This window comes from Procambarus clarkii, chromosome 37, assembly GCF_040958095.1.
Source record: "Procambarus clarkii isolate CNS0578487 chromosome 37, FALCON_Pclarkii_2.0, whole genome shotgun sequence".
NCBI lineage: Eukaryota > Metazoa > Arthropoda > Malacostraca > Decapoda > Cambaridae > Procambarus > Procambarus clarkii.
The window spans coordinates 9201909-9219689 of NC_091186.1; the positions used below are offsets into that span (position 1 = coordinate 9201909).

Here is a 17781-nt window from a genome sequence, read left to right on the forward strand (position 1 = left end):
ATAATATCATCGCTACATAATAGCATGAACAAGTATAATTTGGCATTTTTAGGCGATGCTGTGGTAACAAGCTGAACAGCAGTGCTGTTAGCTCATGCTGTGTGCGTCAGGCTTGGTTGCTCACTCAATACTGAGGCCAATAACACCCGGGAGTTTGGCCCACGATTTTTTTTTTAAATGGCGTTTGTTTACAAGAGCCCTGATGAAGGTGTGGTGAACCCCGTGTATCCGCGGGCTGTTTAAATCTTGCGTAGTACTCCAACACATCATATGACGTGATGCGCAGTTGACTGGAACAACGTCCAGCACGTCATATGACGTGATGCGCACTTTAAGGGTTCGGTCATCAGCGTTAAAGCTTGCGCACGCATCTAAAATTGCAGGGCATCCAGGACCTTTATAACCCACTTAAGGGGAACGTACTTTATTTCCCAGGAAATTATTTATTTCTTCAGGAATTTCCTAAAATTTGTGAACCTTTAGATCGTGTGAGGGCCTATTTGATTGATTTACATCACAGTCATTCAGGGAATAGATACGTGTTGGTGCTAGTTGACCATCTGTCTAGGTACACTACACTAGTTGCATTACCTCAGAAGGATTCTCGTACAGTTGCAGATGCATTCTTTCATAGGTTCGTTACTGTATTTGGACCTAAAGTTTTAGTCTTTGACCGGGGTCAAGAATGCAATGGCAATATATTTAGGGAAGTTTAAGATTTTTGAGACAACTTTAGCTTTTACAACAGCCTACCACCCATAAGCAATCGGAATGATGGAACGGACTAATCTTTCAGTCAAGGATGTGCTTGCAATCCTTGCTGAACATGATGCAAACTCTTGGGATGACCACCTACCCTATGTTCAATTAGCCTTGAATACTGCCATCCACCAATCAATAAACACCCAACACCTTCATTTGTTTACTGGTAATTCATGCAATTTCCCCTCAGGTCTGCTTAAGACATATTGCATACGGGGAGGACTATCCTTCAGAGGTCCTTGGAAAAATGAGAAATGCATAGAATATTGCAGCTGAAGCGTCCAAGAAGGCACGGAATCGGTATGCTCACTTTTATGACAAGAAAGTGCGCCCTCTTGAGTTGAAGGAAGGAAGCTACGTATTGAGAGAATGAGGCTGCGCCCGCCAATCAGAGCAGGAAACTAGCTCCGAGGTGGCGAGGTCCGTATATAGTAGTAAAAAGGGCAGGGCCGGTTAATCTTGTTATAAAATGAGTATTCGAGGACCAGGTGGAAAGGGCAATTCATGTAAATGAATTGAAACTATCATGCTAGAGAGGAAATAGAACCGTCTTCAGCGGGTCTAGTTCCTGACTCGGCAGCGCTGACTTGTGGCTTCACCGACGAGTCAGGGGATGAGGATGACCCTCCGTCATCGCTCGTCAGTAGTCGGGTGCAGTCTCATAACTATGGTGACGAGATCTCGCGCTATACAGTAAAGTAACTTCCTTGGTTAGTATAATTTAGTATTCATTACATTTTCCTGTAGAGGCAATGAGGTGAACTATTACTATACTTAACTCGAATATCAGCTTTTACCGTGCTCTGGGGTTCCACCTCCACCAAACCCAGAGTATATCTATGCTTCCGCTGTACTGTGTGTCTGTTCCCAGGTCTGATTGGTACACCGACCCAGTTGTTCCAGCCACACGTGAACCCTTGTCTAAAGACCGAGGGGGAAGGCACCTTACACAAAGCCCTCCCCAGACCCAGTAACCCATACATCAGTTACTTTTGAGATGAGTGACTGTCCAAGAGTCACCCGGCCGACGCCTCACGTCTCTAACGAGGTTGTCACGGCCAGCGACAGGGTTTTACACAACTCCCCCATGCACTCGAGCTATGTCAATAGGCCGTTTTCCCTCTTCGCCCTTACTTCATTACAATAAAGGCAGCGTCTGGAATGATCTCCGACGTAGGTCCCTTGGTACAGAGAACAAAGTTAAACTACAGGCAGAGAGAGAAATGGGGTGAGGACGAGAACAAGAACCCCCCCCGTGTTACAATGGTAACACCCCCCCTCCCCCGTGTTACAATGGTAACACCCCCCCTCCCCCGTGTTACAATGGTAACACCCCCCCTCCCCCGTGTTACAATGGTAACACCCCCCTCCCCCGTGTTACAATGGTAACACCCCCCTCCCCCGTGTTACAATGGTAACACCCCCCCTCCCCCGTGTTACAATGGTAACACCCCCCCTCCCCCGTGTTACAATGGTAACACCCCCCCTCCCCCGTGTTACAATGGTAACACCCCCCCTCCCCCGTGTTACAATGGTAACACCCCCCCTCCCCCGTGTTACAATGGTAACACCCCCCCCCCCGTGTTACAATGGTAACACCCCCCCCCCGTGTTACAATGGTAACACCCCCCCCCCGTGTTACAATGGTAACACCCCCCCCCGTGTTACAATGGTAACACCCCCCCCCGTGTTACAATGGTAACACCCCCCCCCGTGTTACAATGGTAACACCCCCCCCCCGTGTTACAATGGTAACACCCCCCCCCCGTGTTACAATGGTAACACCCCCCCCCCCGTGTTACAATGGTAACACCCCCCCCCCGTGTTACAATGGTAACACCCCCCCCCCCCGTGTTACAATGGTAACACCCCCCCCCGTGTTACAATGGTAACATCCCCCCCCCCGTGTTACAATGGTAACACCCCCCCCCCGTGTTACAATGGTAACACCCCCCCCCGTGTTACAATGGTAACACCCCCCCCCCGTGTTACAATGGTAACACCCCCCCCCCGTGTTACAATGGTAACACCCCCCCCCGTGTTACAATGGTAACACCCCCCCCCGTGTTACAATGGTAACACCCCCCCCCCGTGTTACAATGGTAACACCCCCCCCCGTGTTACAATGGTAACACCCCCCCCCCCCGTGTTACAATGGTAACACCCCCCCCCCGTGTTACAATGGTAACACCCCCCCCCCCCGTGTTACAATGGTAACACCCCCCCCCCGTGTTACAATGGTAACACCCCCCCCCCGTGTTACAATGGTAACACCCCCCCCCCGTGTTACAATGGTAACACCCCCCCCCCGTGTTACAATGGTAACACCCCCCCCGTGTTACAATGGTAACATCCCCCCCGTGTTACAATGGTAACACCCCCCCCCGTGTTACAATGGTAACACCCCCCCGTGTTACAATGGTAACACCCCCCCCCGTGTTACAATGGTAACACCCCCCCCGTGTTACAATGGTAACACCCCCCCCCGTGTTACAATGGTAACACCCCCCCCGTGTTACAATGGTAACACCCCCCCCGTGTTACAATGGTAACACCCCCCCCGTGTTACAATGGTAACACCCCCCCCGTGTTACAATGGTAACACCCCCCCCGTGTTACAATGGTAACACCCCCCCCGTGTTACAATGGTAACACCCCCCCCGTGTTACAATGGTAACACCCCCCCCCCCCCCGTTACAATGGTAACACCCCCCGTGTTACAATGGTAACACCCCCCGTGTTACAATGGTAACACCCCCCCCCCTTTTTTTTAAAAAGAACACTTCATTTTTGGCACACCACCAATTTGTCAATAAAAGCAGAGCAGCACTGGAGTTAATTCTTATAATCACCACATTATTTTAGGGTCTTAAGCAGGCTTAACAGAGGCTGACACATCCATATGTTCTGTTTTACCTATCATGTCTATATATATATATATTGTTTTTCATCCGGTATGGCGTCAGCAACCCATGAGGAGATGAATCATTCTATAGTATTCACTTATTTAGAGAAATTAGTCTTCATTCAAATTCTATAACATTACTTGTTATAATATCAAGAGTACCCTAATAGTCAGGATAATGAGTTAAGTCACCATCAGTGACGTCACGAGCCAGGACTAGGCTGTAGCGCGGAGTGACCTCGGCGACCTGGCGGTCACAGGTCAGCAGAGGTTCCACATTAAGTAATTCTCAAAGGTCAAATAGTCATTTTGTAAGTGGGAATAGCTCTTCCCCAAGATGCTTGTGTAATTAACTTCAGTTAAAATAATTCAACCAATCTGGATCATTCAGTGCAACAGAGGTTAGTTGTTGAACTTAAGCCTCGCAAGTAACTTAGACTAGGCGGAAGCATACAATGCTCTGGTCTGGGTAGACAAGCATGTGGGAAGGACAGTGTGGTATCAGGAGCAACCCGGGACAGGTGTCCACTCCACCTCTCCAAGACATTAGCATAAACATCTAGCTGGTTGCCAAAAAGATAAAGTTCGCTCAGAGTTGTTATATGGAATAGGTCAACTCATTGCCAATATGCTAAAGTCAGGGAGTGTTCAGGTTAGGGAGTGAAGTTTAGATTTTGTTTTAGATTTTAAATAAATTAGTATTTTGCATTTTCATTATTTCCATTTTTGTGTAATTTATGTGAATTTGTCCGGGACCACGTGGGCAGTGTGGCTTATTCTGAGTTGGGCAGATTCTAACACCTAATCAGAATTCATTATTCCCTTTGATTGTAAATTAATTCCACGCTTAATGTAAAAAGATAAACCTCCCATATATTACTAGTGGGGACCAAGCCCCAAAGTTATTGATTGGCATGATCGATCCAGACCTCGGTCATTGCTCAGTATTACTGGTCTGGTGGTGGCGGCGAAAAGGCGACCCTAGGGTTTTGCTAGAAGCCTATGTCACGGCATACGGGTTCTAGAATCTTAAGTCGGCTAATCGTCTTAAGACCACGTGGCGTGGAGTCGGCTCTAGTAAAAGTCTAGAGTCCCTTGGTAGAGATCTAAAGTAGAATACGGGTAAAGAGGGGTAGAGAGAACGACGTTACGAAGAGAAAGTAAAGAACGAATACTACCCCCCCCCCCCCACCCCATGTTACACAGATGCAGGGAGCAGTAACATTTATTTATGCCACCTCACTGGGAAAGGCCCTTGGTGGCTGTTCCTTACACTGGTAATTACCAAAGTGTAGTTACACACTTTAAACAGTGAGTTGAGAAGTGGAGCAATATATGGGCGCTGAGTGAGTAGGCACTTGGGGACTCTGGACCCCACCACTCTGTGGGGTGGCAGTTTCCGCCAGTTTTCATAATTATTTCAATGTCTCGTTCGTTTCTTCTCTGGTCTTTTGCTGTATTATTCAAAAGGGTGTAATTGGTGGAATTCATATAATTCAATGTATGGAACATTGCTATGCTCAAAATTATGGAGCTCATATGGTGACATGAAAAAAAATCCACAAGGGTTGTGACGAGGATCATCCCAGACGCTGCCTTTATCGACTGAGCTACGACATGGTCAAAGTTGAAACTGAAGTTCTATTGAACTTACTGGATCTTGCAGCCTCTCCAAGAGACAAACCAGGGTTTTACATAACACCCCCACGCACTCGAGCTATGTCAATAGGCCATTTTTCTTCTTCGCCCTTACTTCTTTACAATAGATAAAGGCAGCGTCTGAGATGATCTCTGACGTAGGTTTGAATCCTCGTCACGGCCCTTGTGGATTTGTTCATTTGATGCATCACGTTAGTGTGATCTGTGTAATAACTGCTGTTATCACTGTCACAAAATCCTAAATATGAATCCATTTCAACAGGATTATATTGTGAAGGAACACGAGATCGTTTCACGAGGCATAAATGTAGGAAACAATGGCTGGGTGCTATCTATACCTCATGCTGTGAATATCATAAATAGCATTGTATTTGCTGATATATTAACATTGTACATAAGCTTTATCACAATCAGGATCTTTGACACTATACAAATTAATTTCAATTACTGTACCTATTTTACTTAATTACTAAGGGGTGCTGTAGTGCCTAGCTGCACAGCGGTGCTGTCAGCTGCTCCTGTATGCACCACCCTTGGTCACTCAGTACTGAGGATCTCTGCCATTTTTTTCCAGATGAGGTCCATTTACTGGAATCCTAAGGCACAGGATGCGAGTCCCGTGTACCCACGGGAGTTTTGAATCACTCCCTATACCTAAAAGCACCAAATGGTGCTTTTAGGTATAGGGAGATTGTATAGGTATATACAATCTGCACACCCCTGATTGGGTGCTTTAAGGCACTCTGCAGTGCAGTAGTTAATGGCAAATTTTCATCTGCCTCCTTACATGGCAACTTGGGGATCCAGGGTACTTTAGTTCCTAGCAAATCCACACAGGCCTTAGATGCTCATGCCATTTTCTACCATTATTTAACATTTATTCCTGTAATTCACTAGCTATTAGTTATAGGGGTGCCAATTTTCCTCCTTGATAGCTCATTTTCTACAGTTTGGTTCATGGGTTGCCCCCCCATGGCCAGGGTGCTGGGGGCGTGTCTGACTCAGGTTGTCACGCTTTATCCCATGATTTGTGGGCAGGTCTGGTTATGTCCTCCGGCTTGTGGTAGTGCTGGGCAAGCCACCCAACTACTTTGGGGTATTCGGTGCTCGCGGGGTCTGCTGCTTCCACTTCATTCCGTCGGGTTTTCTTGTTTCAGTCCCGCAATGGGTCTGTACGGTTCTTTGGTTCATTCTGGTTTTGTCCAGTCTGTACCGCTGGCTTCCATATGGATAACTTAACTGTCCCAAGTCTGGTTTCTTTTAGGGCCAGGTTGTTGAGTGGTTTGACCAACGGGCCGTGTGTTGGCATAAACCTGCTTCTTCTGGGGTTCAGGGACTGGTTATGGGCGTGGTGGGACGTCCTGTTTCTCGTCTTCCTTGTCTTTCCTTGGGCTGGTCTATGACAACTTGCATTATCAGCATATTGCTCTGTTTGTGGTGGCCCACCCCGACGACTGGTTGGTGTGCGCTCCCAGCCAGTCGGTCTGCTCGCCGCAGGGGTGGATCTTTACCGTTCACCGAGTTCGGGTTCCTGGTGCTTTGGGAACGTCCCATCTGGTTCCATCCTGGGTTTGGACTGACTGCTTCCTTGTCGCTTCCTCTGGAATTGTTGCTGTGGCTGCAGTCCCGCCTTTGTTTCTAGAGGGCTCCCGGGTCCCTCAGTTGTTGCTTGAACAGCTATGCGGGCGTAATTACCAATGTAATTACCCAAGTAGTTACAGGATGAGCTACGCTCGTGGTGTCCCGTCTTCCCAGCACTATCATAACGCTCTGAAATTACTGACAGTTTTGGCCTCCACCACCACCTCACCTAACTTGTTCCAACCGTTTACCTCTGTTTGCAAAAGAGAATTTTCTTGTATTTCTCCAGCAGATTTGTTTCGTTAGTTTAAATCTATAACCTTGTTCTTTGAGTTCTGGGTCTCACGAATTCTTCCCTATCAATTTTATCAATTCCTGTTACTATTTTCTATGTAGTGAACATATCTTTCTTCTAGTTTTGACATTTAATGCCTTTAACCTCTCCTCATAGCTCTTGCCCCTTCAGTTCTGGGAGCCACTTAGTAGCATGTTTTTGCACCTTTTCCAGTTTGTGCGCTTTAGATATGGGCACCATACGCTGCATATTCCAGCTTTGGTCTAACAAAAGTTGAATTTTTTTTTTAGTATTTTGCCATCCATGTATTTAAAAGCAATTCTGAAGTTAGAAAGTGTAGCATAGGCTCCTCACACAATGTTCTTAACGTGGTTCTCAGGTGACAGTTTTCTATCTAGAACCACCCCTAGATCCCTCTGCCAGAATTCTTTAAAGATTCCTCACATAATTTATAGGTTGTGGGGGGGTCTATGCTCTTATTCCACATTACATAACATGACATTTATTCACATTAAATTCCATTTGCCAAGTGGTGCTCCATACACTTATTTTGTCCAGTCTTCTTGAAGGGCATGACAATCTTTTAGGTTTCTTATCTTTCCTATTATCTTATGTTACGAACCCGGATCCAGCGTCCGAGCAAGGAGCAGTGACAACCACGCCATCTGTGGGTCAGCTCCCGAAACCCCCGCCAAACGGACGACGACACCTGGCGAGGACAGCGTGTACTAGCTACGAGGGCCAGTTTCCAGCCCCGTTCAGCGTTCAACACCGCCGCCGCTGACCTCTGGTGAGGTGGTGCTCAGACTACAACGCCATCTATGGAGTGGATACGTCAGGTGTTTGTGCCCGAGCCCGTAAGTATTAGTGTCCCGGTTATTGATGACGTGTCTGCTTACAGAGCCGACCTGGGACCACTGTGATGGAAGTGGAGTCAGTCTACCCGAGGCAGCCAGTCTCCATACGGTGAAGTTTGCTGCAGCTGTTGTGACGTCGTCCCCCCGGAAGAACACTGTGGTGTGTTAGCCTGCCAGTGGAGTGGCAGTGAAAGGATTTACCCGGGACCGACTGTTGGAGACGATAATCCACTGGGGTATTGAGGACAGGAGGGTGATTTGTGATATCACACGAGACTCCTGTCTAGGCCGTACCCCTTATATCGTTCGTGGAGTGGCCGTACCAGCCTTGGTGGCTCAGTACCTGCCAGCAGACCAGCTGGACGTGTGGTTGACGGCCTCTACGACGGTGCCCCCAGTGGACCTGTGTTGTGGCTGACCTGTGGCCAGGGTAGGCTCGGCATTCTCAGAGGACACGTCTTGAGGCCACGAAGAAAGCACCGCGGACTCAGCACCTAGCTTCTTGATCCAGTCTTCAGCAGAAGACTACATTGTGAATAATCCCCTTGTTTAGTGTTAATACCCCTCCCCCTTGTGCACTCATTAATTTTATATATTTAAATGGTGATGGTGTTAATTATAATATTAAGTTCTTAACTTTCTTTCCCTACTCCCTTTTAAGTTACTTGCGTCACGGATCTCATCCCTTGATAGCCACTACTGGCTTGGGAACGGATACATATCTTCCTCTAACAACATCAGAGTGAGAACCCCGTTGCGTCCCGAGAGGGCCGTAACATCTTATCAGCAAACGTGTTCATATAATTCTGTATTCCATCTGGTAGATCATTTATGTAGACAATGAACATTGCCAGTGCAAGAACTGAACCCTGTGGTACTCCACTTGACATTCCTCCAATCCGATACATTGCCTCCGATTACTGCCCTCATTTTTCTATCAGTCCGAAAATTTTTCATCCATGTTAGAAGCTTACCTGTCACCCCTCCAATATGTTCCAGTTTCCAGAACAACCTCTTATGTGGAACTGTCAAAGGCCTTTTTTAGGTCCAGATAGATGCAGTCATGCCAACCATCTCTTTCCTGTAAAATATCTGTGGCTCGATCATAAAAACCGAGTAATTTCATTACACAGGATCTTCCAGATCTAAAACCACTGTCTGTGATATATCTTTTCCTCCAGGTGTTCTACCCATTTAGTTTTAATTATTTTTTCCAATATTTTGACTTACACTTGTCAATGATACAGGTCTATAATTGAAGGGGGTCTTCCCTGCTGCCATTTTTGTAGATTGGGACAATGTTAACCATTTTCCACATATCAGCTACAACTCTTACACAGGGATGCCTGAAAAATCAGTTTAAGTGGAATGCCGAGCTCAGGTGCACATTCTCTCGGGACCCATGGTGAAACTCCATCTGGACCAACTGCTTTGTTCTTGGCTCCTTGAGCATTTTTTCCACTGTCTCTAGACACCTCTGTGCTCCATGTTCTCTGGAATTCTCATTGTGTCTGGTTCTCTGAAGATTATATTTTGCACACACACTTTGCAACTTTTTGTTTAATGTTTTCCACATTTCCTTTTCATTTTCCGTTAATCTATTCCCCATTTTCAACCTCTAAATATTATCTTTAACCTGCAATTTGTTTTTTATAAATTTATAGAATAGACCTGGTTCTGTTTTAAATTTGTCCACGATCCCTTTTTCAAAAATTTTCTACCCCTCTCCTCACTGCCGTGTAGTTTCTCGCATCTTTGTATCGCTGGTATGTTTGGGGGTTTGGCCTCTTCCTATATCGATTCCATTTTTGTGTCTTTTGGTCTCTGGCCCTTTCACAATTTCTGTTGAACCAATCTTTTTTCCTAGTTCTGCATCTCTGTTTAGGTATAGATTGTTTTTGTGCCTTCATCATATATTTCACAAAATATGACATGCATCTCATTTACTTCATGTCCTAACAGCAAGTCTTTCCAGTTAAATTCCTTAAAGAAATGTCCAAGATCCCCCATAATGACCTCCTGAAATCAGGTTTTTCAACTGTTTCAACCTCCTTTTCTTCCAGATTATAACATTGCATACTTTATTCTTAAAAAGACATGGTCACTTTTCCCCAAGGGAGGTACTGAATGTCAAATCATCATCTCTTTCCTGGTATCAAATCCAGCATAGAGGGAACATCCCCTTCCCTCATCCTTGTAGCTTGTTTAACATGTTGATACATTAAAGTTTCCATGATGAAGTTCATGCATCTACAAGTCCAAAAATCCTGTTTAGCTTCATATGCCTTCCAGTCTATGGATTTCAAGTTGAAGTCACTGTCTACCAACAGTCTATGATATCTATCAGCTCTCGCTATAATCTTATTGTTATAAGCCCCTCTCGTTTATTATCCAGCTCCTTTGACCATGTGTTGCATGGAGGTGAACTATATGCATTTATGATAGTTTATTATCCTGATTGCAAATCTCTAGTGCTATTATGTCAACTTCTCATGGATTGGCAATCATTTCATTTACCTTCAGGAGTTCTTTCACCAGCACAGCAATGCCACCACCTTTCCTAATTTTTCTATCCCATCTCCAAACAGACTAGCCAGTTGGAAAAATGACTATTTACAATATCAAGTTTTGTCTCCACGAGTGCAACAATGTCTGGTGTCTGCAGCTGTATTACATCACATAACTCCAGTATCTATGATTTCATTCCATCTATTCTGATGTATGCAATTTTCAGGAACATGTTTACCTCTCCTTATTCTTCACTACCCCTTCTCTAGTGATTTTGTTGGTTTGCCTTTTTCTACCATTTTACTGGTCTGCCTACCCCTATCACTTTGTAGAAAAAAATGGAGGGGAAGAAGGGGTGTGGATTTATTGTGATGAGGGAAAGCCTTCCCCTCCACACAATTGAGATTGTGTGGAAGGGAAGAAGAGTGCGGGGTCAACACCCCCGGGTGGTAGGTTCCCGACACTTGACGGACAGCAGCAGGTTGAACAGAAACCCGCCATCTGGCCCCAAGGTGCACTTGGTGGTTGGCAGATGGAGTATTTTGTAGCTAGCTGCTACGAACACAATGTCCAGATGGCTCTGCACAAGGATTAGGGCCAGAGACCCTTGTGTAGGGAGAAATAAGTGTTAAATGTTGAAAAACAGTCTGGAACCGACCCCTTTCAGATGTACAGAGCACCATCTCAACAGGAAAATAATCTAAAAACCAATGTAAACAAAGGGGATATAATGGTTAAAAAAACAAATTCAATGCAAGAAAAAAGAGAAAGTGTTAAATGTAGAAAAACAGTCTAGAATATTATAAGACAAATGAACTATTGGGAAATGTGTATGACATGTATAGGGACGAGACATTATTGAAACCCAAAAGCACAACTTGCGCGTCTTTGTGAAGGGTCCAGCTTTTCCAAACACAGGTTTCTCTTGCAGGACTTTTTCTAAGTAATTTGCAGTCTGTTGGTCTTGTCATTATTAATTCTCCTTTCAGGTTGACTATGATGAAAGTTTAAGTTCTGGTTCCTTTTCCATTGCCGTTACTACTAATGTTGTAGGAAAGTGGTCTGACTGCACGTCTTGAATTTTGGAAAATGTCCAGAGTCTGACTGTCTGGTGTAAGACTGACTGTTCTCTCCTGTCTCATACTGTTGTCCTGTGACTGGGCTGTTGTGAGGTACATTGACACTGGCTGGTGTGTGACTGGTACTGTGCTCTAGGTCCATTATTTCTGCCGTCTTGCTGGTAGAAGCACGTGGTGAAGCCTCGATAGCAGTTTTCTTCGGTGCCTGCTGCACCTCGGTCCACTGTCCCTCCGTCTGAAAGCTGCCTCCATTGCCTCTTTCTGAGACTTCCCCATGTCTCGGCATAGTGAGGGCCGATTCACTGCCCTACCTAATGCCCGAGATACTCGTAGGCCTGAAGAAATTCATTCCCCTCCAACGGAGGTCGTAGAATGATTCCCCCAGGTGGAATCAGGGACACCCAACAAGCCATTTGGTCTACCTTTCCCTGAAAAGGCTCAGTACACCTATGGTGCTCCCTTGTGGCAATGCCCGCAGGAAATCATCTCGCCCTTCAGGGCAGGACTAAGTGACCTGGTCATTGATACAGTATAAAAAAATCATGGACATCGAGAGTGCGGTACGAGAGTTTGGGTTGCCTGCATACTGGGTTGCACAGAATATCAGTCGGCTGGACAGCAGGTAATCAACATTGTTTCTCCAATTGTAGACGAAATCTAAATTATTTCCTTCCAAACAAGATATTGCCTGGGTCTGAGTATTTATGTATTCTTCCTCACAAAACTGCAATGATTTCAGCTGATGGATGCTCAGAATCTAAAGTTTTTCTGGGAAGAAATCCATGTGCGGCCAGCCAGCAATGGTGCCGGCACCGAGTCCTTTTTCCAGATGGCATCCATTTACTGGAGTCCCGAGCCACAGGATGTGAACCCCATGTAGCCACAGGAATTTTGAATCATTCCCTTTAACTAAAAATGCCATATGGTACTCTGCGATTGTGCGCCTTAAAGGGGGCTCTGCAGTTCAGTGGTTAATTATGACAGTACCATTTTTTCCTTTGTTTTGCCTGGTGGGGGTCTGCCCCCCCTCGGTCATTGTCCTCCCTCTATTCTGATGGTCCCCTACTAGGCCCCCATGATTGTACACATCGCAGGGATTCAGCTTTAGACACACTCAGTCTGGGCAAACCTGTTAGCAATACCTTGCCAGGATATTGCTAAATAATAAAAATAAAGGGGGAACATGGCATTAAAATGGCAAATATACAATTTGGTCAACAAACGGTATTGTTTAAAATAGACATGGGTTGACATTTAGGGGTCGAGTAGGTTACAGGGAGTTAAATTAAGTAGTGCTTAGTTTTTATCTTAAACAGGTTGGGAGAGGTACAGTAACATAATTGGCAAGGTCATTCCACCTTCTGGGTCCCTTGATTTGTAGAGCATTTCTAGTTTGATTAAGTCGTACTCTTTGAATATCAAATAGGTATTTGTTTCTGGTGTGGTGCTCATGGGTTCTGTTACAACCTTCTAGGAAGCTTTTAAAGTCAGGATTGACATTACAGTTCAGCATTTTACACACAGAGGATGTGCAGTGACTTAATATCTAACATTCAGAGATTTGAGTAGGGGTACCAAGTGATGTCTGGGGCCAGAGTTGGATATAGTCCTAATTAGCTGCTTTGTGGTGAGTAAGATGATTTAAATCATTTTGGGTAGTAGAACCCCAAGCACAAATACCATAGTTGAGATAAGGATAGACGAGGGAGTAATAGAGCATCACCCGGGCAGGGTGAGGTACATAATATCTGATCTTAGAAAGAATAACAGTTTTTAAAACTGATATATTTAGAATGTGTCCCTGGAAATTCAGCTTGTGGTCAATGAGAATGCCAAGGAATTTGCCATCTTTGTTAAAAATTTGGGTATTGTTTATCCTGAGATTTATGGGATTTGAGAATTTATTGCCAAAAAAATAGAAAGTTTTGTCAATGTTGAGGGTGAGTTTGTTGGCAGTTAGCCAAAGACACTATTTAGCTCGGTATTCACCGACATTTAGAGCAAAAGGGGGGGGGGGGGTCAGGACTGGAGTAAATGAAGGTTGTGTCGTCAGCAAATAGAATTAGTTTGAGGTGTTGGGAGGCATTTGGAAGGTCATTAATGTAGATGAGAGGAGAGGAGAGGGCCAAGTATGCTGCCCTGAGGAACACCAATGTTGATGGGTAGGGTGGGAGAAATTGAATTATTATTCACAAACATACTGGAGCCTGTCAGTAAGGTAAGATTTAAGGTATTGCAGGGAGTGTCCTCCGACTCCATAATGATGTAATTTAAGAAGGTTTTGGTGGTTGACAGTGTCAAAAGCCTTATGCAGGACCACAAATAACCCAACAGAACTCATTTTTATCAAGAGCTGAATGTATCAAGTTAATCATACTAATAAGTGCATAGTGAGTGAGTTTTTTTGGTCTGAAGCCATATTGACAAGAGCCAAGTATATTGTGTTTGGCTAGATAAGAGTAAAGCTGCTTGTAGATTAGTTTTTCAAACATTTGACAAGATTGATATAGGTCTGTAGTTAACATCAGTGAGATCATCACATTTGTGGACAGGGGTTACTCTCACTTTAGAATATCAAAAAAGGTTTGGCATTCAAGTGACTTGTTGAAGATCAATGCAATGTCGTAGCTCAGTCAATTAAGGCAGTGTCTGGGATGATCTCTGACGTAGGTTCGAATCCTCGTCACGGCCCTTATGGATTTGTTCATGCATCACATTGTGATTTCTGTGTGTAATTATGTTTGTAATTCTTTGCCTATGTATGTACTCTTACCTGAATAAAAATGATTTTTTTGAATTTTGAATTGAAATTTTAGTCCCTAAGCCCATTATGTGCCTCTAACCCTTTCTACTACTACCCACAAGATGGGTATGGGGTGCAGATGAGCTAGTTTCAAGCAGTCTTCATCGACCTAGCAGCAGCTTCTGATACAAACAAAAAAATCATACTAAAACAGCTTACTGAGCTTGGAATACAAGGAAAATTACTGAAATCAATGGAGGGCTTTTTGTCATCAAACAGCATATTAAAGCTGTTTAATGGCACAGAGAGCAAACACTTTGAACCGAGAATGCCACAAGAGGGATCCTCAGTCCCTTTTAGTTTAACGTTCTAATGCATAAACTACTAATAAAGACACGATCATCTGTTATGCCGATATAGTGTATGTTTACAGGCTGCCTCCGCGCCTAGAATGCAAGGTCTGCTCGATGATTTTGCTATTAGGGCCGAGGAATGTGCCCTTATCTCCATACAGAAAACTCGTGCCCTCATTCGATGTGGTATTTCCACCACCCACTACATTTTTATATGGGATTAATAGAACAGGAACCCGGCAATGTGATTTTATAGTGGCCAGAATACGCCTGGGATATAAACGTATCTGGCAGCTTTCTCAAAACCCAATTGTCGAGTACTGTACACAATGTGTCAACTTTGTGAAAGAAAACATGCACTCTTGAACATTATATTGTAAAATGTCCCATATTGACCAACTTTCGCCCTCCTGGGCTAAGGTATGTTCAACTGTGTAATTACTATACGAGTACTGGAACACCGATATATTGGACTTGTACCCAAGATTAACCATGTAATGTATCAATTATACAATGTATGTGATGTAACTATATAACCTGAGCTTGTAAAAGCACCTTAATCACCTTAAGTGATTAAATGTCTAATTGCACACTAGTTTATCAGCTATCTCACCCTGTCAGTAAAAGAAATGTGAATGCATGTGTGTATATGTACGTATGTGTGTATATAGTATATATGGAAGCTGAATTACATTTCACCTTTGTAAATGCACATTAATGACACTATATAAAAGACACATCGAGCCCTATGTAGGGCATACGTAAATCTGTATCTATGTATTTACGTATGTAGGTTAGCTTAGCATTTTAAAAGCACCAAATCATCTGTGGTTGAGGTTAGCTTAGCATTTTAAAAAGCACTGAATCATCTGTGGTCGATTGTTCACCTGAACTACATGTTTAACACATCTCTAACCCTGTCCATGGAGAACAGAAGAAATTGTATATATGCTGGTTAGCATTGTAAATGTGTGGCCACATCTGTGGTAGAAAAAAAAAAACTTAAGAATGGCAGTGGACTTACTGTGACTCGCAGAGTGCACTCCTGGCACTGAACAGTACAGTAGTACGACCCAGAAAATAGTGATATACAATGAATGTTTTAGCTGCTAATGAAATGACCACTGCTTTTTGCACAAAAAGCAGCGATATTTCTGAGGGGGGAAAAAAAAAAAAAGTGCACTGCGCAATCCGTAGACGCAGTGTGGGGGATACTGGGTGGCATATACTGTAAATAGCCGGGAGAAGGGCGGACCTGCCCTCACTGTTCCTGCCCCGGTCCGCTGCACTAAACTCCAGCCCGCCTCCCCTTCCTGCAAGGGTCTGCTTTCCCTGTCATGCATTACGCCAGTTGTCCCTCCTGTTTCTACTCCCGCTGCAAAAAGGGGAGGGGGGGTGCAGCGCCAGTCCCCAAGTGTTCCGCTGTTTGCAGCTAATACTTTGCCTTTACAGCCAGTCTAGGTGCTAGTAAGCCCTACCTTTAAGTCAGGAAATACTTCTCTCCTTGGCGGCACGGCCTCACACCCTGGGGTTAAATTTATCATCCATTGTCATATCAGGTTTTTCCCCAGTCTAGGTATTTTCTGCACGCCTGATTAATTTCCGTTTAATTCAGCTAGGATTTACCATTATGTCTTTCAGGCCTCTTGGTCGGGCTTCATTAAGTGTTATGTGGTTTAATCACTTTATATTTACTCTGTCCTGCCTGTTATACATAGTGTTACCTCAAGGGATGACACTTATATGCTAGCATAGACAGCCCTGTAGAAAACCACTAGTAGAAATTGATATGGGGGTTTCATTAAGTGACTACTTTAATCTGTCAATTGTTAATATATATGGAACCAATTGAACAAGAACTCAGCAATGTCATGTTATAGTGACCAGAATACACCTGGGATACACACACATCTGGGAGATTTCTCAAAGCCTAAATGTGGAATACACCATGTATCAATGTCCATGCATGCAACATGCATGGACAGGACCTTGTGTGCGGCACCTGAATTTACCAGAGCTACTACTATCTAGAGGACAAATTAGCAGGGTTATGAAACCTAACTGCATCCCCCACCATTTGTCCTAATTTGAGACCGATATCTATGTAGCTTATTAAAAACATTTTTGAGTCCCGGCAGTACAGCCGGGTTCGTCCTAGACTTACAGTCTGGAATTTTGGGTTCGAATCCCGACCAGGTAGGGGCGGCTGACAGCTGCGTGGACAGCACTTCAGATTCATAGTCCTGAGGTTCCAGGTTCGATCCCCGGTGTAGGCAGAGACAAATGGCCAAAATGTTTCTTTCACCCTGACGCCCCTGTTACCTAGCAGTAAATAGTTACCTGGGAGTTAGACAGCTGCTACGGGCTACTTCCTGGTGGGTGGAGGCCTGGTCGAGGACCGGGCCGCGGGGACACTATGCCCCGAAATCATCGGCTGTGTATTCATATCACTTAATTGGCCTGTGCATCTACCAGTAAACAGGCACCTTGTTGTGGGGAATGAATGACATACATATATACACTGGACCTAACCTTAGGTGTCACGGGCTCACCATAGCCCGTTCAGTAGCTAAATCTGATACCACAACAACCTTAGGTCTTATACACTTAGACCTAACCCCCTAAACACAGTAAATTATAAAAAAAAAAGTCAAACTAGTAGGTACAGAGGTACCTACCGGCAGTCAGGGAGCTCCAACGGGCAGCGTGTTGCTCGGACCGCGGCCAGGAGGCATCTGCTGGGGCGCCGAGGCGCGCCTCGTTCACGGCCGAGGGATAACAACCCAACGAGCCTCTTAATGAAGGAAGCATTTCTCTAATATTTATTCAAATTCAAAATTCAATACATATATATATATATATATATATATATATATATATATATATATATATATATATATATATATATGTAACTACAATATAACTACATTTCTCTATATTCTCGTAATAATTATTACAAGTGCACCTTCGAGTACTCGCAAAGAAAATATTTTGTTTAGAAAAGTGTGAAATTGTAATATTTGTCCTCATATTGTTAAA

General features: G+C 44.4%; 1 protein-coding gene across 1 annotated transcript in view; it reads right to left on the reverse strand.

Annotated features, from left to right (window-relative positions):
* Positions 1–17503, reverse strand: part of LOC138372014 (uncharacterized) — a 73127-nt gene extending 55624 nt beyond the window's left edge. The window contains exon 1 of the mRNA XM_069337078.1: positions 17421–17503. The gene's annotated coding sequence lies outside the window, so the exon portion shown is untranslated. The remainder of the gene's footprint in view (positions 1–17420) is intronic.
* Positions 17504–17781: the final 278 nt, after the last annotated feature.